The sequence below is a fragment of the Bombus bifarius genome, unplaced genomic scaffold (assembly GCF_011952205.1).
Source record: "Bombus bifarius isolate JDL3187 unplaced genomic scaffold, Bbif_JDL3187 scf7180000008008, whole genome shotgun sequence".
Lineage (NCBI taxonomy): Eukaryota > Metazoa > Arthropoda > Insecta > Hymenoptera > Apidae > Bombus > Bombus bifarius.
The window spans coordinates 4,621,284-4,639,944 of NW_022884386.1; the positions used below are offsets into that span (position 1 = coordinate 4,621,284).

The 18,661-nt window shown below is 47.4% G+C and overlaps 1 protein-coding gene and 1 long non-coding RNA gene across 5 annotated transcripts in view; one reads left to right on the plus strand and one right to left on the minus strand.

Annotated features, from left to right (window-relative positions):
• LOC117206705 (LIM domain only protein 3-like) overlaps positions 1 to 18,661 on the plus strand; it is a 68,581-nt gene that overhangs the window by 27,093 nt on the left and 22,827 nt on the right. For 3 of the 4 annotated variants that reach the window (XM_033446273.1, XM_033446271.1, XM_033446272.1), the window contains one exon: positions 17,669 to 17,760. The gene's annotated coding sequence lies outside the window, so the exon portion shown is untranslated. Of the gene's footprint in view, positions 1 to 17,431; positions 17,761 to 18,661 lie in introns of those variants that run through there. The other variant, XM_033446274.1, reaches the window with a different exon arrangement.
• Positions 981 to 9,783, minus strand: LOC117206711. The gene is made up of 3 exons (XR_004487426.1): positions 9,158 to 9,783; positions 8,846 to 9,040; positions 981 to 1,100 (listed from the first exon to the last, which is right to left on the minus strand). It is a non-coding gene; the product is annotated as an uncharacterized LOC117206711 (long non-coding RNA).

Below are 18,661 nucleotides of genomic sequence, written 5' to 3' on the forward strand. Positions count from 1 at the left end.
AATTCAGTATCAGTCGAATCACGTTAAAAGATGACCGTTCGGATTTCTGGTTTATGATGCGCTATTAAGGGCTGGAGAACGAGGCATGAAAATATGGAAACTCCAACTAAACGGGCACCATTCCGTATTCTATCTTTGAAGGAATCAGTTTTTATTACTTTAGAAATAAATGTCTTATTTTTTTTAATATGTACATCAAATGTCTCTTTAAATGCATACATTAAATTTAATGATTTCAACATATATACACAATACTTGTTTAATACATATGGTAATACATACATCGTCCCCGATAACATTGGACAGTCCTTTATCTCGTGACGTATTGCAGAAACGAAAAATTTATCTTGCACGATATAACATTTCTCATCATATCATTGCACGGTACAAGGAAGGCACATTTTCGACGAATACTAATCTTTTTTTCTTTTTTACATTATTTTTTCCCGAGGTACGAAGGTAAAGTTTGTTTTTCTAGTTACGATTATATATTTTTCTTCGCATGATTCGATAGCGCTTCTCAAGGTGACTTCATTAACCTTTTATGTATATCATCGATTTCGATTAGCTATCGAGGCACAATGTTTTCAAATTTACTCATTTTTTGCGAAAAATACACTGCTGACATAGGGAGCGCGGCTGGTGGTCTTGTTCCCGCCTCATATGCCACGTGTTAGACACTGCTTCTTGAAACAGATACGAAGGGGTTGTGTCGACAATTTATTGTTGTAATCATCTTTCCGTTCTCCTTCCTAAGTGAAGACCAACAACAACAATAAATATCAATAGATATCTCTCTCAAGAGGCAACGTTAGACAGGTGGCACTTCAGACGCGAGCAACACCACCACCAGCCATGCTCCGCAACTGTAGCAGTGTTTCTCTGCAAAAATTAGCGGATCTATAAGCTCGATATCTCAAACATTAATCGACCTTGCGAAGTACTATCAAATAATGCTAAATGTTATATAGTTTTAGTTAAACACGGAAGCGCATCTTCGTATCTTGGAAAATAATAATGTAAAAAAAGATCGTTTGTGTTGCTTGATGATTGCGTTGAACAAAATAACGTTGACCTCCATATATCCTTCACACGTCCAACTGCAAAAAAAAAAATGCTAATTACGTACCTGCATTAAATTTCTGCTTTCTCGTAACTAGTGTCGGACAAAATTTTATTTACCTAGTAAATAATGAATAATAAATTAATATAATATTTTAGTTATGAATAAGAATTAAATTTCTTATTTAAACAAGTCATTTGAAGGGCATATTTGCTATTTCTTATTTGCAAATGAAATTCTATTATTTTTTCTTTTCTTTTTCTTTGATTTAATTGGAAGATGGATGATAACGTATAAATAAATAGTTGTTGGTTTTGTCTTATACGTTTCATTTTGTACAGTGAAAATATCGTGAAATTAGTATGGTTATGTTCCGATGGACAAATCGCAGTCGACACTTGCTTCTGCAACTACTTCCTTTTCAACCAAGTTGTCCGAAAGTCTAATTCATTTCGACGTATTCATCGTAGCTAACAAACATTGTTAAAAATGATCACTTATAGCGTGCAGTAATCTCCCGGATTGAAATATTATATTTGTGTAAAAATAAACTTGTTTACCGATAGACGAATTGTAAATAAAAATAGTAAATAAAAAATAAGACTGTATTTGTAAATAGCAGGTAGTATATAACAAATGATGCTATTTTAAATAATTATTTAAATGAACGATTTATCGAATAATGTCCAACACTGCTGGTAACTAATAACAGTGTATTTCTGCTCTATCGTTTTAGAATTCTGTTGGCTCTATTGAAACTTTGAAATTGTTGACTCAGAAGTTAAAAATGCAAGAAACGAGTTATCTAACATCAACTATATCAATTCTATTGTATAACATAAATTTGTTTCTTTTCAGAAATTATCGATAATTCCATAAAACAAAACGACAACTTTTATTTCTAAGATTACCTTCGACGCTTTAAACTAAAACTTTTGCGATTAAAATTAAAAAATAATTAGTTTCTCGTAGAATTGCTCGTTCTCTGGGAAACTAAAGTACTATGAGAAAATATTACATCGTAGTTCATTTCATCTTTCATGTAATTCGAAATTCACTGTTGCTTATACATGGACAAATCTTTGTTTCGAATATTATGAAAGAATTATCGACAAAGCTAACTAAAATGATCAATTGACGGTGAGTTTAATGAGCTTCCGTTCTTGGTACACGCAGTTCTCGGAAAAATTTTGTTATCGTTTCCCGCGATTGCATGGTTTCGGTCATATCAATCTTGCATGAAAAGTAGAATTTCGCTTCTCTTTGTACTTTTATTATTCGTTGTAGCGAATTAATTTTGAAATTGCAGTAACATTTAATTATTTCCGCGAGAATCATTATACGTGCATAATACTGTATAAATACGAACTGAGAGAAGAAATGAGCGTTGGTACAAAAGTAATTTGAAGCGCACGTTACGAACCGAGCTTTTAAATCAGACGCCCACAATGAATAATTAAAATTTAGCAGAACATTTTACTTCACTAGGGTAACATACAGCACGCGTGCAACGTTGAGTTTTGGTCCTGTCTTTCTTTAGTCCGCGCCCGAATCAGCTCGTAGGTATCGTTGCAGATTATGTGACATGCGCGGTACAGATAACTTGTAAAACACCACTTCATGGTAATTGCGGAAGAGTAGAGTGGTGGCTATCTCGTCGCGCGAGAATGACGCTCACCACCTTCTTTCTTTACCCCTTTAAGGGGTTGCGTGCGTGTACGTCTTGCTGATTAACGAAAATACCAAGGCTTCCGAGAGCTTGTACTACACGAAACAGCGTAATTCCTAGGTTCACGCCACGTGGACCCAATATAGTTGCAAATTGGTAAGAGCAGATTCGTAATGAGTTGTGGTTATATACCGGTTATTCGATCTTTGCGTCGCGATCATGCGATTGTTCGCGTTCAACGGTGAACGGTTTACGGTTTATATAATTATTTCTGGGAATTTCGAGCGCGTCATTATCGCTAAGAAGCATCCGCGAGACGAGGGAAATTGCGATCGAACAAGCTACTCGTACTTACGCGCAATCCATCTTGACGTCCTTAGTTATTAATGTTCTCGATACAATCTCGAGGTTAAGCTTTACGCGCATACGTAGCTGATCTTACGTAGGTAGAATAGACAAACACAGACAGCTAGTGAGAATGTGTGTGTATGTGTGAGAGAGAGAGAGAGAGAGAGAGAGAGAGTAGCGAGAAATCAATCGATTTTCGCGATTACGTAGACATCGAACATGCCACGCGATTCGAGTTTCCCAAGCGGAATTAATAAGAGTAAATTAATAATGAAACGAGCTTGCCCCCTCCTCCGGCCGCGTTTCTCGCCTTTCTCGATTTAATCTCTTTGCGCGTAGCTACTCGGCATTCGCGTACAAAAGCGAAAGACTTTTCAGCTGCGAGCCCGGCAACTTTAATGAAAATAGTTCTTACGTTTTTACCTGCGAGTCTCGAGGGGGGTTTACGCGACCCCTTAACGAAGATTCTAATTAAGCGAACCTCCCACATCACGGCCCTAACTCACGCCCGTCACCTACCCTTTCACCCTGCCTTCTCCTCTCGTTCCACGCGAACGTCGTTTTCCAAGAGAGCCACGTAAAGAATAAACGTTGTTGGTCGCATCTGCCAACCTCGTCGACAGACGTACGTATGCACTATACACACATCGATGCCAACGTCGATATTTCCCATTCGGACGATAGGGGCCATTGTACCAGGCGGCAGAATAGCGTCTCGATAAATCCTCCGTGTTCAGCGTTTTAAGCTTCTTTCGCGCGTCTACGGATCGACATCGCGAGCATAGCGAGCATAACGAACAAACAGGTTGAGCAATCAATTTAATTTCTCTCCTCGTTCCTCCTCCTCCCTTCTCTTATTCTTTCTCGGTTTCTCTTATTCGCTCTCTTTTTTCTCTGTTTCACCTCGTCCTCGTACTCCTTCGTACGGCCACCTTCTTTTTCTCCTCTCACCAGGTCTAGCTACTCGTGTGACGTAGCCCAGCTGTTAGTAGTTAAGAGCAATGGTTATAATGAGACCCCCATTACGTCGCGACTTTTAAAATCTGTCTCTGACAGCTGGACCACGATGGATTATTCTTTATCCGCGGGCAACAGTTTATTTAAAAGTAACGAGACCGGCACGGATAATGAGCCGTCCTTCTTTATTTCCATCCGCGCCTGTCTATGAACTTCTCTCCGGCTTCTCTCCCGGGAGAGAACCCGGCTTCCGTTTCTCTTATATGGCAAGCGTAATTGAAGTTTGTATCCAACGTAATAAATGTCCTCCGCGTGTAGCATGTAATTAATAAATTCCGGGATTAAAGAAGCTCGCGCCGCGCAGTTCTGGCATAGTTTCGCGGGCAGCTTGCCTTGCTTTTGTTCGATTCGCCAGTGGCCGGCAACGAACGTACGCGGCCGGATCGCCTTTCCAAATACGAACGTTAATTCCGTTCCGTTAGAGTTCAATTTCAGAGTAATGGTTTCTCATAAAGGCCGACGCAAATCGATAATTCGATTCTCCCTTCGAAGATCAAAATAGAATTTTTTATCGCGCTATTCGGAACCTTTTCGAAACCTGACAAAAACGCGTTAACAAATTGAATTCAACGACGGCCATCGTTCTTTCTCGCGATGTTCTTCCCTTCGTTTGCTTAGATCTCTTTTAATTATCGGGGGCGAATAATCGTTCGTTTAAGGCGAAATTAATGGATTCCTTCGGTGCCGGCAGGTGGGGGCGGGAGTTGGGGTGAGATTTATTTTTCCTCGCGCCACCCTCTCTTCTCCTCGCCATTGCCTTCGTCGTCTTTTTCACGGCGTAACGACGGGGGAACATATGAGGGCACGCTGGAGGGGGAGGGGGTGGTTACGGCGCCATGGAATCTCCATAATTCTGGCTTACAGAAAATGACAGCTTTTAGCGTTGATGCACAGTTTATACCGGGCGTATTATTTTAAGTGGCGCTGTCTGTATAATTCAAGACTCGGGGTGCATAGACAGAGCGAGCGAAACAGAGGAAGAGTCTGTGGTATCCAATCCGCGAGAGAAAGGGAGAGGACAAGAGCGAGAGAGTTTGGGGGTGAGGACGACAAAGAGGTTGGGGGAGAGCACGAACGATAGAGAAAGGAAGAGAGACGGTCCATACGAGAAAACAGGATGAAGAGAACGGTAGGATGAGGCGGAAGGCGAGTGAGAGGTGAAACGGGAGAGTGTGGGTGTTGCAGGGGAGGGGCGGGAAGGTCGACGCGGTAATGGCATCGTCGTGTCGCCAGCTTAAAGCTCCAGTGATTCTCAATCACGCGAATCCATTCTCCGTGTCCATAGCGTTGGCGCCAAGTCCGCGTCGCGGATGAAACCGTCGGAGGCTGCGCTGAGATACTTTCCGCTCCGTCGATGCCGACGTTTCTTCCGAACTACTGTAAAATAAATAAACTCGGCCAGCATGTTCACGAGCTCTCTCGCTCCTCTCTGTCCCTCTCTTCCATCCGGTCTGTCCTCTTTTTTTCTCTCCATTTTTCTCCCGTGCATCGAATTTGAATTCATTCACGAGCCGGATAAAACACGGTCGCTCGCGGCTAGCTGGTACGCGAGCATAATGGACATCGACGAAGAAAGAGGGGAAGAACGTCAAACGTTAAAGAGGAAAAAAGAAGAAGAGCGAGTAAAAAGGGTGAGAGGGAAAGAAGCGGCGGCAGAGGAAGAGCGGGGGGGGGGAGAGGAGGGGCTGAAGAAACGAGCAGAAGGGGACCAGCTGCGGTTTCCTCTAATCTTTGTACAGCTACGGCCCCACCGAATTAATACGAGAGCCTCGAAGAAAAGATAAACATTCCCGTGAATACTCAGGGGTATACAGGAGAGCGAGTGTGTGTACGCACATGCGGGCAACCGTAGGCAGTAGCATGTGCTTTGCCGGCAAGATGTTTTGACCGACGAGATCCCGTCGTCACGGATGTCGTTTCTGCTTAATTGTTCGCTCTCCCCTTCGTATCTTCCTTCTTGGTTCCATCGAACGCGAACGCCGGCAGCGCGAAACCGAGCGCTACGATAGATGGAACCCTCGCCGTGTCCTCCTCCGACGTGTTCCATTCTACGCGTTCGAAAGAATAATCGTAAGTTCATTAAACGGAAGTCGATTCGCAGTTGCGAACTGCTTCGTCGTTAATATTCCGTCGGTATGCCGCTACCGGAGAGTTAGTTAATCGAGGCCGAATTCGAGAACGAATTCCGACAGCATCGGAATGGCGAAGAAAAATCCATCTTTCTTCGGAAATAGACGCATTTAACGACGTAAGTAACTCGAAAAGGATCTAAGGCTGGGATGCGTTGTCGTTGGTTAAGGTCTCGAAAATTGGGTGGGGATGAGCGAAGATAGGGAAGAGATCACATGGCGGAGAGAGACGGTAGCGAAAAGGGGCTGACAGGGTGAGACAGGAAATAGAGAGCAACGGAGAAGGACGTGCACGACGTAGAAAGGGTGGGACAGATAGAGAAAGAGAGAGAGAGAGAGAGAGAGAGAGAACGAGGGCCGATAGACGTAGGCGCCGGCCAAGTTGCGCCGCTGATTGCACCACAAAGGGTGCAATTATGCGGTCCTCCAGCAATCACCGCGCATTCTGCCCACCATTTGACCCCTCGACACCCCTCGAGCCCCTGAAACCCCCGCCATACCCCGAGATATCTACCGTCCCGGGTACACAGGCAGCACACTGCGAAGCACGACAGACATATCACCGGTCGGGCCACCGTCGCTTTTTATTTAAATGCACCCCCTCGACGAGTCTACACCCTGAATGCCCCACGGAGTCTATGCAATTTAACCTGGTGGTGTCGCGAGAAAAAATCTGTTAATGAACGATTGTCGGCTACTGGGATTCGGATGAAAATATCCTGAAAATTGGACGCCTTTCTTTCCTCCTTTCTTCCGTTCGCTCGTTCTCTCCCTATTCGTATCATCCTCCACCCCGACTCGTCGTTTGAATTCGCGCGATGATCAAACGTTTATTCACCGGTCTTCCTGGCCGCGTGCCTCCTTGCTGGATAATTTATCGATGCGTTACGTTCGACCGCGACAGATTTATTTCTCTTTCGTTTCTCTTGTCCGTCGTCGATCTGTCTGTAAATTCAACGTTTCGTTAATTACGCATACGTGTAAGTCTCGCGTTATTTACATCTCTTATACACAAGATAGCGTGCATTTAGTAACGTACGATATTTCGAACGTTCCACCGTTCTAACGAAGTACACTGCCTATAGCAGACGCGAGGCGAACGAACCTAATTTCTGGCTTTTTGCCTATTACACGAGAGCACTCACGACGTTGTAGCGATTATGGAGAAAGGGCGAGCGAAGGATGAAAAAAGCGGCAGCGAAAGAGTGGAGACAAGGGCCGAGGAACAGACAGAAGGCAAGAGAAAAAGAGAGGAGCGATATCGTGAGACGACGAAGGAGGTACGATGGAAGAAACGTTCCAGATGTGTTCCCGGCTTCTGAACAAGTTCAGAGTCAAGTTGCCAGACCTCGTCTCCACGGCCGTGGCTCGCAGGCAGGAAGTGCCGCATTAAAGCCGCTAATCTGCCTGTTTTCATGGCTCTTCGTTGCTCCTCGCGTCGCTGCTCCTACTCTTTCCCGCTTTTGTGCCCTCGCTCGTAAAGCGTATGTTTATGCCCGTTAGTTAAGGAAACGAACGGGGGATCGATACGCGGATGAATGTCAGCGCCGGGATTGTAACAAACTTATTACACGGTCACGCGATAAGGAAACATTTTTCTGTCACGCCCAAATTGTCCTGTAACGTACTTAGATCCTATTATCGTATTCTTCGATTCGTCGTGGATCGATTTCAACGTTCGTGTTCCATCGTCGAACACAGGGATTCGCGCAGATGTAGTTCTTTATCAAGTTATTTGCCGTGGTAGTACGCGTTGTCACTTTCCCAAGTCGTATATTTTTAAGCGTATACCGACGAGACCAAACACCGGCCAGGTTTAAAGTAAATTTTAAAAACGTATTCGTCGGGGTCCCCGACGAAAATCTCTCCCAATGGCCCGTTTCTGTAATCCGAAGACATTAATTTGTTGGCAGGACGGGCTTAAGAGTGTTGACCTGGCCGTTCTCCCGAGGGACTCGTTGTATTTTCTCAGGTTATCCGGGAAGAATCCGGGAAACAGCGCAGGACGTGCCGGTCAAATTCTACGCTCGCCGACGTTTGTGCTTCCGTCGCACGATGGACGGATCGCCTCGACTGTCTGTTCTAACGCGCTTTTCAAATATTGATTTTTCGATTTCGCCACGTGTTCGACCAACGTGTCCCATCGATCATCACGATCGTTTCCTTCGAAGATGAAATCCTGTGGTCACCGAGATTCTTGACTTTGTCTTAGTTCTACCGTTATAAATGTTTCCCACTTGTATCTATTACATCGTTATATCGTTACCGATCCGAATTAGAACCTTCTACCTCGGGAACCCAAGGGATATCCCTTCCGTTCGATTCGATCGAAAGTGTAAAATCGGCGGTCTCGTTTGCAAGGGTTCTTCTTCAGGGAGCGAAACGGCGCGGGCGTACGGGCGCGTATCAGTGCCGTCGGTGGCAGAGATCCAGGGGCAGAGGTGGCTCGCAAGCAAGAACGGGCGGGCAGGACGGGAGGTTATTGCCTGTTGGGTGATTTATCTAGTAATACTAGTCGACAGGCCACGAGGCCGGGGCACCAGGCATGGGGGCAAACCCGTGCCTTCTACCCCTACCCGTGGGGCCAACCACCGGCACCGGTGGAAATTAAAAACTCACTTTATTACACGTCTCATTCTGTGCTACCCCCTGGTTGCCTCTGGCCTCGCACCCCCGGCAAACCGTCTGTACGATCCTCTCCTTTCCTCTTTTCGCTCCTCTCGTCCGCTGCGCCACTCCGCTCTCTCGTCACATCCTGCCGTCCCTGCAGCGCCTCGTTCACCGCGGACCGACTTAATATGAGGCCGGCCATACCTGATGGAACGAATATTATTAAAGTTCGCCCGCACGCGAAACCCGTGAAATATCGCTGCTCTCTCTCTCTCTCTCTCTCTTTCTCTCTCTCTTTCCCTCCCTCTCTCCTTTCCTCACCGTCGACGCTCCACGTCTCTTCTCTTCAGCGTTTAGACCCTTCACCTCCTCCACTCTCGGCCTGCTGCCTCTTGCCACCGGGCTTTTATTATCTGCCTCTAGCTTATACTCGAGACGGTAGCGAACTCCCAGAAGCAAAAATAATCACGGGTAAGCCGCGATGTAAATACGCTGAGTTTCACCGCCACCCTCTCATCCTCGCCTCCCGCTCGCCACCCTCGTCTCCTACCTTCTACTCTTACTCCTCCTTCTCCTGTATTCCGGAATAGAGTCCTCCTCCTGGGTTTTCCATTTGCGCCAGCGGTATACTCCGATTTTTCAAGTTTTCGCGAAACAGGATGAAACGCCGCGATGGATCGAACCGCGCGCTGCCACTTCCTAAGGTACTCCCGTACCAAGTAACGGAACGTTACGCGATGGATTATTTATGATTCTATGCTTTTATCTGTATTACTTCGTCCACTGCGACTCTGACTGCGCCGCCGTCCCCGAACCCGCACTTACGTATTAAGAATGCTTTCCTGCACAGTGACCTGTCGCGAAACGCGAGCCTTTTCTGTAATTCCAAACGATGCTATGATACCTTGCAGCCAAAGGTTTCGTCGATGATCCGCCTAGTAGAATCAGTAATGCTCTTTTCGCGATTTTGTTCTACCATCGTTGCCGCTGTGTATCCTTAGACCATGATTACAGCGGATGCGACCAACTCGATACGACAAAACCATCGATTACGTGCATGAACTTGTACGTGTGCATGATTTTCGGTTTTCCGGACGTTTCATCCCTCAAAACGTTGGACTACACTAGTGTACTATAGCACAGGGTTGTTTCTCGCGCTCGTGATAAACTGAGCCAATGGAACAACAAGCGCGTGTTAAATACAGGAATTCTTACGCACGAACTTATCGAATCGAACATTATTGGCCTCTTTGCTTTCCTCCTTCCTCTTTTCAATCGATGACTAAATTTTCCCTCTCGGTCGGGGGACGTCTCTGTATAATCCGCAGACAATCAAGATCGGTCGGCGGAGCGAGGCGGGTAACGCGATTGATTCAATTTCCAACGTAAAGGGAGCGGTTACGGAGGGAAAATTGAAGCAGCACGTTGATCGGGCTCAAAACGGCCGTGGAACATACTTTATCTTATCGAGGAGACATTGGCATGAAACGCGAGGTCTCCTAATCATCTCGCGTCGCAGCTGCGCGGCCTCTTTTCTCTTTCCTTTTTCCACTTAGTGTCTCGTACTTCTCTCTCTCTCTCTCTCTCTCGCACTCTCGCACGCTATATCGAGTGCCTACGCATTCGTCTGCACGCGTATGCACGCGTGTGCGCGTGCATAGACCTCGATGTCGTACCCATCGGTATCTGGCTCGTTTTATTAATGTCAATAAGGCAATTATCGTCGATGAATGGCGTGGGTGGGTATCTTGCTCATACCGCTGTCGTGCCGAGTTACCTGCCTTCGGTATCGATGGCTACGAACCGATGTTTTTAATGCGCCCGAATAGAACAAGTTCGTTCACCGTGCGAGCGACGCCCTCCGGTAGCTTCGGTTTCATTTAGAATCGACGAAAAAAAAAAAAATCGATGAAACGCTCGATTCTAACCCCCACGGTTCGTGCAAACAATTGCTTAATATTTCGGCGACGGATAATACTAGCATGGAGGGCAAACAGCGTGTCGGCGACGAAATAAACCAAGTCAAATAAAAACGTGAAAGCAAACGAAACGGGAACGTAACGCACGATTCGAAAACTAGCTTTCCCTGCCCTGCCCTTCGGTCCAGGCCTATGTGCAACTACACGATTTCAATTTACCTGTAAAGCGTCACGCTGGTGGCTGCATCAAACCGATAACATCTATCTGCTGGAGGTGGCTTAAGGAAAATTATCCACGCTGTATCCACGTACCAGAACCGATTTCTTTCCGCTGGCTTCTTGAACGTTTGCGCGTTACTCAGCGCACTCGCTGAACGAAATATACCGAGGGATGGGGAGAATAATATAGGAAAGAGGGGTTTCTCCAGTCTCCGCTAAGCAATATCCATCCACCCCACATGCCTGCCTGCCTGCCTGGCTGCCTGCTTGCTTGCCTGCCTGCCTGCCTGTCTGCCTGTTCGTATTATCGGTATGTACAGACGGGCTCTCAGCAATTTATCCATTACGGTCCCAGTCGCGCGCGCACTATTATTGCATTTTTTGAAATTATTGCTCTCCCGGCATCGACGTCGCACGCCACCATCTTGATTGACAGGCTGTGCGCGCCTTTATCGCGTATGAGCGCACCCATGGGCCGTATCGCGTATATACGCGTGCCGCATCGATTTATCGTTACGCCTTTTCTACCCGCGAAACCGTAACCGTTTATCGAATCGTTTTATCGATAACGAGAGACGCTCGTTACGGCTTAAGAATTGCTTATAGGCTGCTGATACAGTGAGTACCTGTATAAATGCGAAAATCTCTCCTTCTCGGGGAATCTGGGATGATCCATAAACGTTCGTCTACTTATTCTGCTTTATTCGATCATCGGGCTTCCATACGAATCTTCAAAATAAATTCGCGTTAATCCGATACAATCGCAATTCTAACGAAGATCGACGAAGGAAGCGAGAAAATCAAAATTAAAGACGCGTACAAAGATACATAATGCAAGGAGAGGTTGCAGCTTGGACAAATGCATCGTTACAGATTCAGAAAATTTCTTAGGGAAACGCGATGCGAGATAGAGCTAGAAATGCAATATTCCGGATCTTTTATTTTATAGCAAAGATCATCGCACTCTTCGTATCGTTTACCCTACGCATATCGGCTGGTCAATTATTGAGATCGATAATTACGTATACAAAGGTCGCGTATTATTAACGAGCTGGTTCCGTTTTCTCGTTAAACAAACCCCCGTTTTATCATAGCCAATATTTCCATGTGGCTCTTAGGGGACGCGTACGTGCGTAGACTCAATTACCCGAAGTGTGTGTGCCTGGTTGTGTCCGAGGAGACTTGACGGGAGCGGAAAGAGGCGGGCTGAAAGGAGCGCGGTAATACATCGTGTCCGAAGCAACTGGAAGGATGTACGAGTTCGTTTGGGGCAACGAAGTCCGCAGAGGCTCCGGTAAAGGTTGGCGCGGTAAAAAATTCAGAGGGTGAATAAATCAAGGAGCGTCGCAGCAGCAAGTAGCGAAGCGGTAGAAAGCGGAGAAGCGGTAGCAGCCCCGTGCACGGAGACCGATCTAGCGACGAAAGTGCGGCCGACGCGCCACGATCTCGACGATCCTCTTCTTTTGTACATACTTTATGGCGAATAATGCGTGAAAAGGGACGGGGCCGGCCCTCGCGCGTCTCGTTTCACCCTGGACATTCCCACGTATAACGTTCCAACGTAATCCTCTGATCCGTCCTTAGACGCACGATGATTTAGGGCGCCCCTTGCACTCGCACGTTGCTTGTCTTCTATTACAGAAATACGATTAGCCACGCTAGCATATGTATATCAGAGCATTGTCGTGTATTCAACCTATCCTGTATCTCGTTATTCTTCGCTCGAACGATGCTCGGTCGTTTTTCATTCGGTCCTCCATCGTCGAGTTATTCGCTGAATAAAGGACATTAATCGTAACTCAACGCGTAACGTTTGCGCATTGAAGCTACTACGATTCTCGACTGAGTATTCGAGGCGTTTCGAAACGCGTATCTTTCGTTGGTATTAATCTACGGTTCAGGATACGTAGCTTGTGGGGTGGGGACAGGGAGGCGGAGGGGTAAAGAGATCGGTAATTACAGGACGCTATGAAGTAATGTCCGATACCTTTTACGCTACTATCTATTTGCGAGAAAAAGGATTAAGAGGCCGGACAAGAAGGATTGAGAAGTTGAGTGGGTGGGAGGGATGCCAGAGGCTGGGAGAAAGGTAGGGGAGGAGTGGAAAAGTGAGAAAGAGAAGAAGACACGAGAGGGAGGAACGTATCTATATAGTAGGTATAGATCGTACCGTATCGTTGAGTAAGTTGGAAACGGAGGGTAGGACGCTCGGGGGGATGGTGGCTCATCTTGTAATGGACTCAGAAGACAGGCGAGTCGGCTAATGGACCCCTGCTCTTCCAGAAAAGCTCTCAGTATCTGTGCCACACGAGCATCGATGCCATCGGGCTGCGTCCTTCCAAAATCCGCAACGCGTATCGGTAGCGTGCTGCTGTTTCTCCGCGATTCTGTACGGCAGATACGGCTCGACCAGCGTTTTCCTAGATCGATGTATTCTATCCGGGTTCGCGCGACGTGTATCGCCTGATAGACGAAAAACTGACCGGTTGTTTGCCGAGTTCACGCTCAAAAAAATATTTGACGTTACGCGGAGGATAACTGGGTATCTACGTGTTTGGATAACGGGAAATAGCGGGTCGGAGCGTGTAGGAACTCGCATTGGATGACCAACGACGCGAACTCTCGTTGCACAAATATTTTCTCGCGGAGACGCAAAACAGCGAGAATATTTAAGAGGATGCACGTTCTTTCGAAACAACGAACGGCGCACGATATCGTTCACAGGCCCTGTGAAACGTTTAACCTGGTAAACGCGCGCGTAACTTCTCTTCGAGCCACGAGAACAAGTCGTTCGGGAGTAATTAACGAATTATTGAGAACGGACAGTTGACTGGAATGAAAATATATTCGATTGGCGTGCGTTGGCTCGCGTGTCACAGGGGATGGAATCTTAGAGGTAGACGAATGGAACTCACCTCGCAGACAGACAGCAGAGGGAGAGAGAATTCCGAGGAAAAGGGAGCTGTGGAGAAGGAAAGCGAGCCAGAGGTAGTCGTTCTACTCTCATCTACTCCCACCGAGTCGCACCGTCTTTCTTTTTATCCTTCGCCAGTCGTCCTTTCCCGGTCCACTCTTGAGAGTAACGTCTACCTTCGTTGATGGGCAACGCCACTTGAGCGGCACTAACACACGGTCCCGGACACACTCTACGTAGCTGTCCGGCCGATGTCCGATACATCAGGTCCATGCATAATAAATCCACAGGAGCGGAGCGTGCGGAGCGCAAACACGCGCGCTGCCTTTACCCGTATTGGACGAACGGATGTTCGGCGGAACAGAGACAGGAGGATGCACTTCGAGTCGAGTGGGAACTTTGAAGACGGGGCACGGGACGTTTCTCCGCGCGCGTGTTTGTCCTCTTGCTCATCGAGAAAGCCTTCGCCCGGATATCAATATCCAGGCTCCGTTGGCGTTAGCGGGTAAACTTGCCCATCAAATTTTTGCCAGTTCGCTTGCCGTGCCCGGTGGGGAAATTGCACGTGAAAATCGGACAATTGGTATTTTCGAGTACCTACCTATCTCTCTTGAACGAACGTCGAATTTTCTAACGAGAAACTTCGAGTCTGGTATGCTGAAAAACAAATACGCAATTATCGTTACGGACTCGTTAACGGGAACGGACGTTGAATTGCGTTCCCTGTTTCGGAGCAACATCCTGGCAATTACGGGGGAACGAAGGGGTGTATCGCGTGACTACGGGAAATTTAGGTTTTATCGAAGAAAAGCTCGATCGAATTTAGAAGTTGGAACCGGTGTGCGGGGCTCTCTTAATTAACGAACGCTAAATAAATCCGTTTCGGGGCGAAACTCGAATGGGTCGGGCACACGGGGGTATGCGGGTGGCAGCCGTAGAATTTATTTCGGCATCGACACGGAACGTTTCTTCGGGAGACAAGGCAGTTCTCGCTGGTCTGGTTAGGCGAGAGAGCGAGTTAGCTAGCTAGCTAGCCGAGTGCCGTTTAGTTTAATACACGTAACGCTACTCTCCGACTGCTTTTTCTCCCAAATACTCTACTTCCAACCGGTTCGAAGTAGTATAAGTCGTGGACAAAGTAGACGGCGTACAGAAAACCTCCATTAAAGTCCCTAGAAGTGATTAGTACCTTTCCCATCTTCCCCCTCTCCTCTCTGTTTTCTCTATCCCGATCTTTCTCCTTTCCCCGTTCTTCCCTTCGTTACTTCCCCGCTACTATCTCCGTATACCTCCTCGTATCTCTATTCCTTCAAATCTTTCGTCTATTCCACCTTCTAACTAGCCACGCTAGCGGTTCGTCGCTCGGAAACGCGCCGCGCGTCTCGAACATTCGTAATGGACGCGAGAAGCCGGACTCCGACTGCTCGAAAACGAGATTCCACGGTATATTCCCCGTGCGTATTTTGCTCGCTTTTAAAAAATCCATTCTCATTGGTTTCGGTGGTCGCCCACGACGCAAAGTCGTTTTTAAGCGGGAGAAGCAACACGGGACACGAGTCGACGAGATTTTCGTTCAGCGGAGGCCTAGCTGCGTTGGCGACCGCGAGTTAAAAGCACAGACAGCCAGGCCTGCCGCAACATTCTAGGAAATTAAATTCAACATAGATAGTTTCGTTCCTGATTGCAGATGAAACCTGGCAATCGCCCCAATTTCATTTCGTTCTCGCGAGAAATAGAGGGAAAGGGAACGCTGGTACGTGTGTACGTGTACATGCGGTATCGATGACGGTGATGCCAGTAAAGGGGGGCGGGGAGGGGACGAGCAGTCGAAAAAAGGGTGGATGCGGATTGTAAACCGACGCGTCGAAATCCCGATTCGAAAAATAGAGCGCCGCGTTTCCCGTGAACCGGAAACTTGGCGGACGTTAAATTTAGCCGCGCACCGATCGGGAACGTTCGGGAGAGGGTTAGATGGGATGGGTGAGCCGGTGGGCGGGAAAACGGGTGGGTAAATCGACGACGGAACGGAGAAAAGTATAACGTCGAATCGAACAAGTTTCAGAGAAATGTCATTTCGCGGGAGTACGTAATCCACTCTTCTCCCTGATTTAATCAGAGACCAGTCATAAATCAGCTGGTAATTAAAAGAGACCATCGTCGATAGCGGTAGTAAACATGGCCTAATCCATTTCGCAGGGTAGCTCATAGGTGTGGATAGTATGGGAGTGGAAAAAAGGTCGTAGCCTTTCTAATTTAATCTGGCGAATGATTCCGTGATTCTCGGAGCCGGTGGCAACCCTTTCATTACTTACGTCCCCACCCTAACTCACGAGGTACCCTCGCGCGCCACGGCAGCTCCCGAGCCTCTGTTCCTCGCTTTGCCCCGCGGACACCCCCAAGAACCGGCGCAGAACACTAAATCAGCGACCAGTGTAATTTTTGTAATGGGAGGTGTGGCCTCGTAGGGGTGGTAGACGCGTCTCCCACCGGGCGAACCGGACATATAGTAGGGATGCCATCCCTGCGTTCGCCTCGCGTCGAGGAATGGTAGGGTTTCGTAGGGGTGATTTTAGGGGTGGAATTCTACGATGCGAGCACGCCGCTTCGGTGGTTAATCCTTCGTTGCTATTTCTCGACTCCGGTTCCGATCCACCACACAATCTTCCCTCTCTCTCTCTCTCGCTCTCTCTCTCTTTTTCTTTCGCTTCACCATCACTCTCTTTCTGCACCCCTGTTATCGTTCTCTTTTTCTTTAGCCTGTATGCTTAGTTCTGTATGCGCACACTTCCATCAGCGATACAAAGCGATTCCTTCGTTGGTTTATCCTCGAAAGAACGGTAATTAGAGACTTCTGTTCCTACGAGCGATACCCGCGTGGTTATTAAATCGCGCATCATTGAAACGTTTCCACCAAGGTTTCTCTTTTGCAGGTCCAACGACCCGCATCTATCGACTTCGTTATTCCGGCCTTTAATTAGCGTACATCAAATATGCAAGTCAAATGTCGAATCGTCGATCGACCTTTTAAAAAAAGACCTCCGTTATGATCCGCTTATTTTTCTTCTCTTTTCCAATCAAATCCGCGCACTCGACTCGTGGCAACATATTCCGAACCGATATGACTCTGGCGCTTTGATCGTCGTCTTAATCGGCTTGAAATGCGGACCCTGCTCCTCGTTGCTGAGAATTTCGCTCGAGTAGCAGTTAAACTGCGCGGCAGCGTAAATGGTTCGATGATAGGCGGCCGCGGAGTGGGGCAGCGAGTGCGGGTTGCGTTTGATGGCGGGTGCAAATACGGGTTTCGGCTCGCGCGAGTTCCTCGGGTTTGGATACGGGTGCGATGACGGTCGAGTCCGACTGATGCGGAGTGGGGAGATAGTCAGTGGCGGGGAAGCTGGCAACAGCGGCGTAGGGGTGGAAATTTAATACACGGGTGGGGGTAGAAGCACGAGAGTGGGGCGGCTGGAGGGGCGAGCGGAGGTAGAAGTGGGGATTTATCACTTTCGGTGGCGTGCCGCGGTCGCACGCGGTGCTCGGTAGTTTACAACTGACCGCCGAGCGGGCGGTTTCGTGACTCTTGTCGTCCGCTTCTAGATCCTGCGTTTATCGTGTTTAAAGGACGCGGGATGTCTCGCTCCGCGGTAGAGTAAACAGGATCGCGATCACGATCGAAAACATCTTCGAAGATCCGTATATTCGAGCGAATTCCATACCTTGAAATAAATGTTTCGATGTTTCATGGAGAGGCGAATGATAAATAGTGAACGTTGTTCTGTGCAGCTGGTGTAGTGTCACGTGACGGAGGGAATCTGGAGAACCGTGCTCGGCACAAGGTACTCGTGGAAACTGGCTCGAGATTCGAACTCTGTTAGGTAAGTCTCCGAATATTTTAATAAATTATTGTTATACGTTGTACGATGTTAATTTCTAGTGACACTTGATGCACTAGTATTTCTTCTCTCTCTCTCTCTCTCTCTCTCTCTCTCGTGGCTTTTTGTTTTTAATGTAATCGCTAATTGGAGTGATAAAAACGAAACGCCAGAGAGGAATTGGAAATGCGGTGTGTAATTCAAATTTCACTAGTTCCACTCGGCCAGTCCAGTCCGGCCGCGATCACACGTTCAATTTAACAGGGGCTTCCGGTGAAAACCGCATTTGCCCTTTCCATAGTGGTGCGATTAACGTGCGCGCGCTCGCGCTTGTTCCCGCTCAATCCGCGTCGTTCGAAAATTGTTATAAAATTCCGCGTAATCCGCTTTGCATGCGAATGGTGGGAAATGAAAAAAACGGTTGAGAGACAAATGAAAGATGAAAATTACACGCTGCCACGATATTGCGCGTTAGACCGGTGATAGTTGGCTATTATCGCTCCCGATATTTTTTTTGCCCTGATGCGTGTGCTTCACCATGATGTTTAGTCATCGACGCTGTCTTGGTTCAAGAGCACTAGTCCTTGTCGCCGGTAGCATCGAACGTAATGCGTTCGTATGGTTGCCGTTAGCAATACCGATTCCTTAGAAGCGAGCTTAATCTGCATCCCGTCAAATGCTGACACATTGCTACGCTTACTTTCTCAGCGTAAGGTGGCGCTCGATTACAGTTGACTCGCGGCAACGGGAGACTTTTTTCAACCAACGACCGGAATTACCGTGCGAGTCGCGACGTTCCGACGCGTTCATAACACAATACCCCTGTTATTACGAATGGGACACCGGTCGTTCGGTTTAATTGACTTCGACACGTCTCGCAACCGATGTTTATCCTCCTCACACA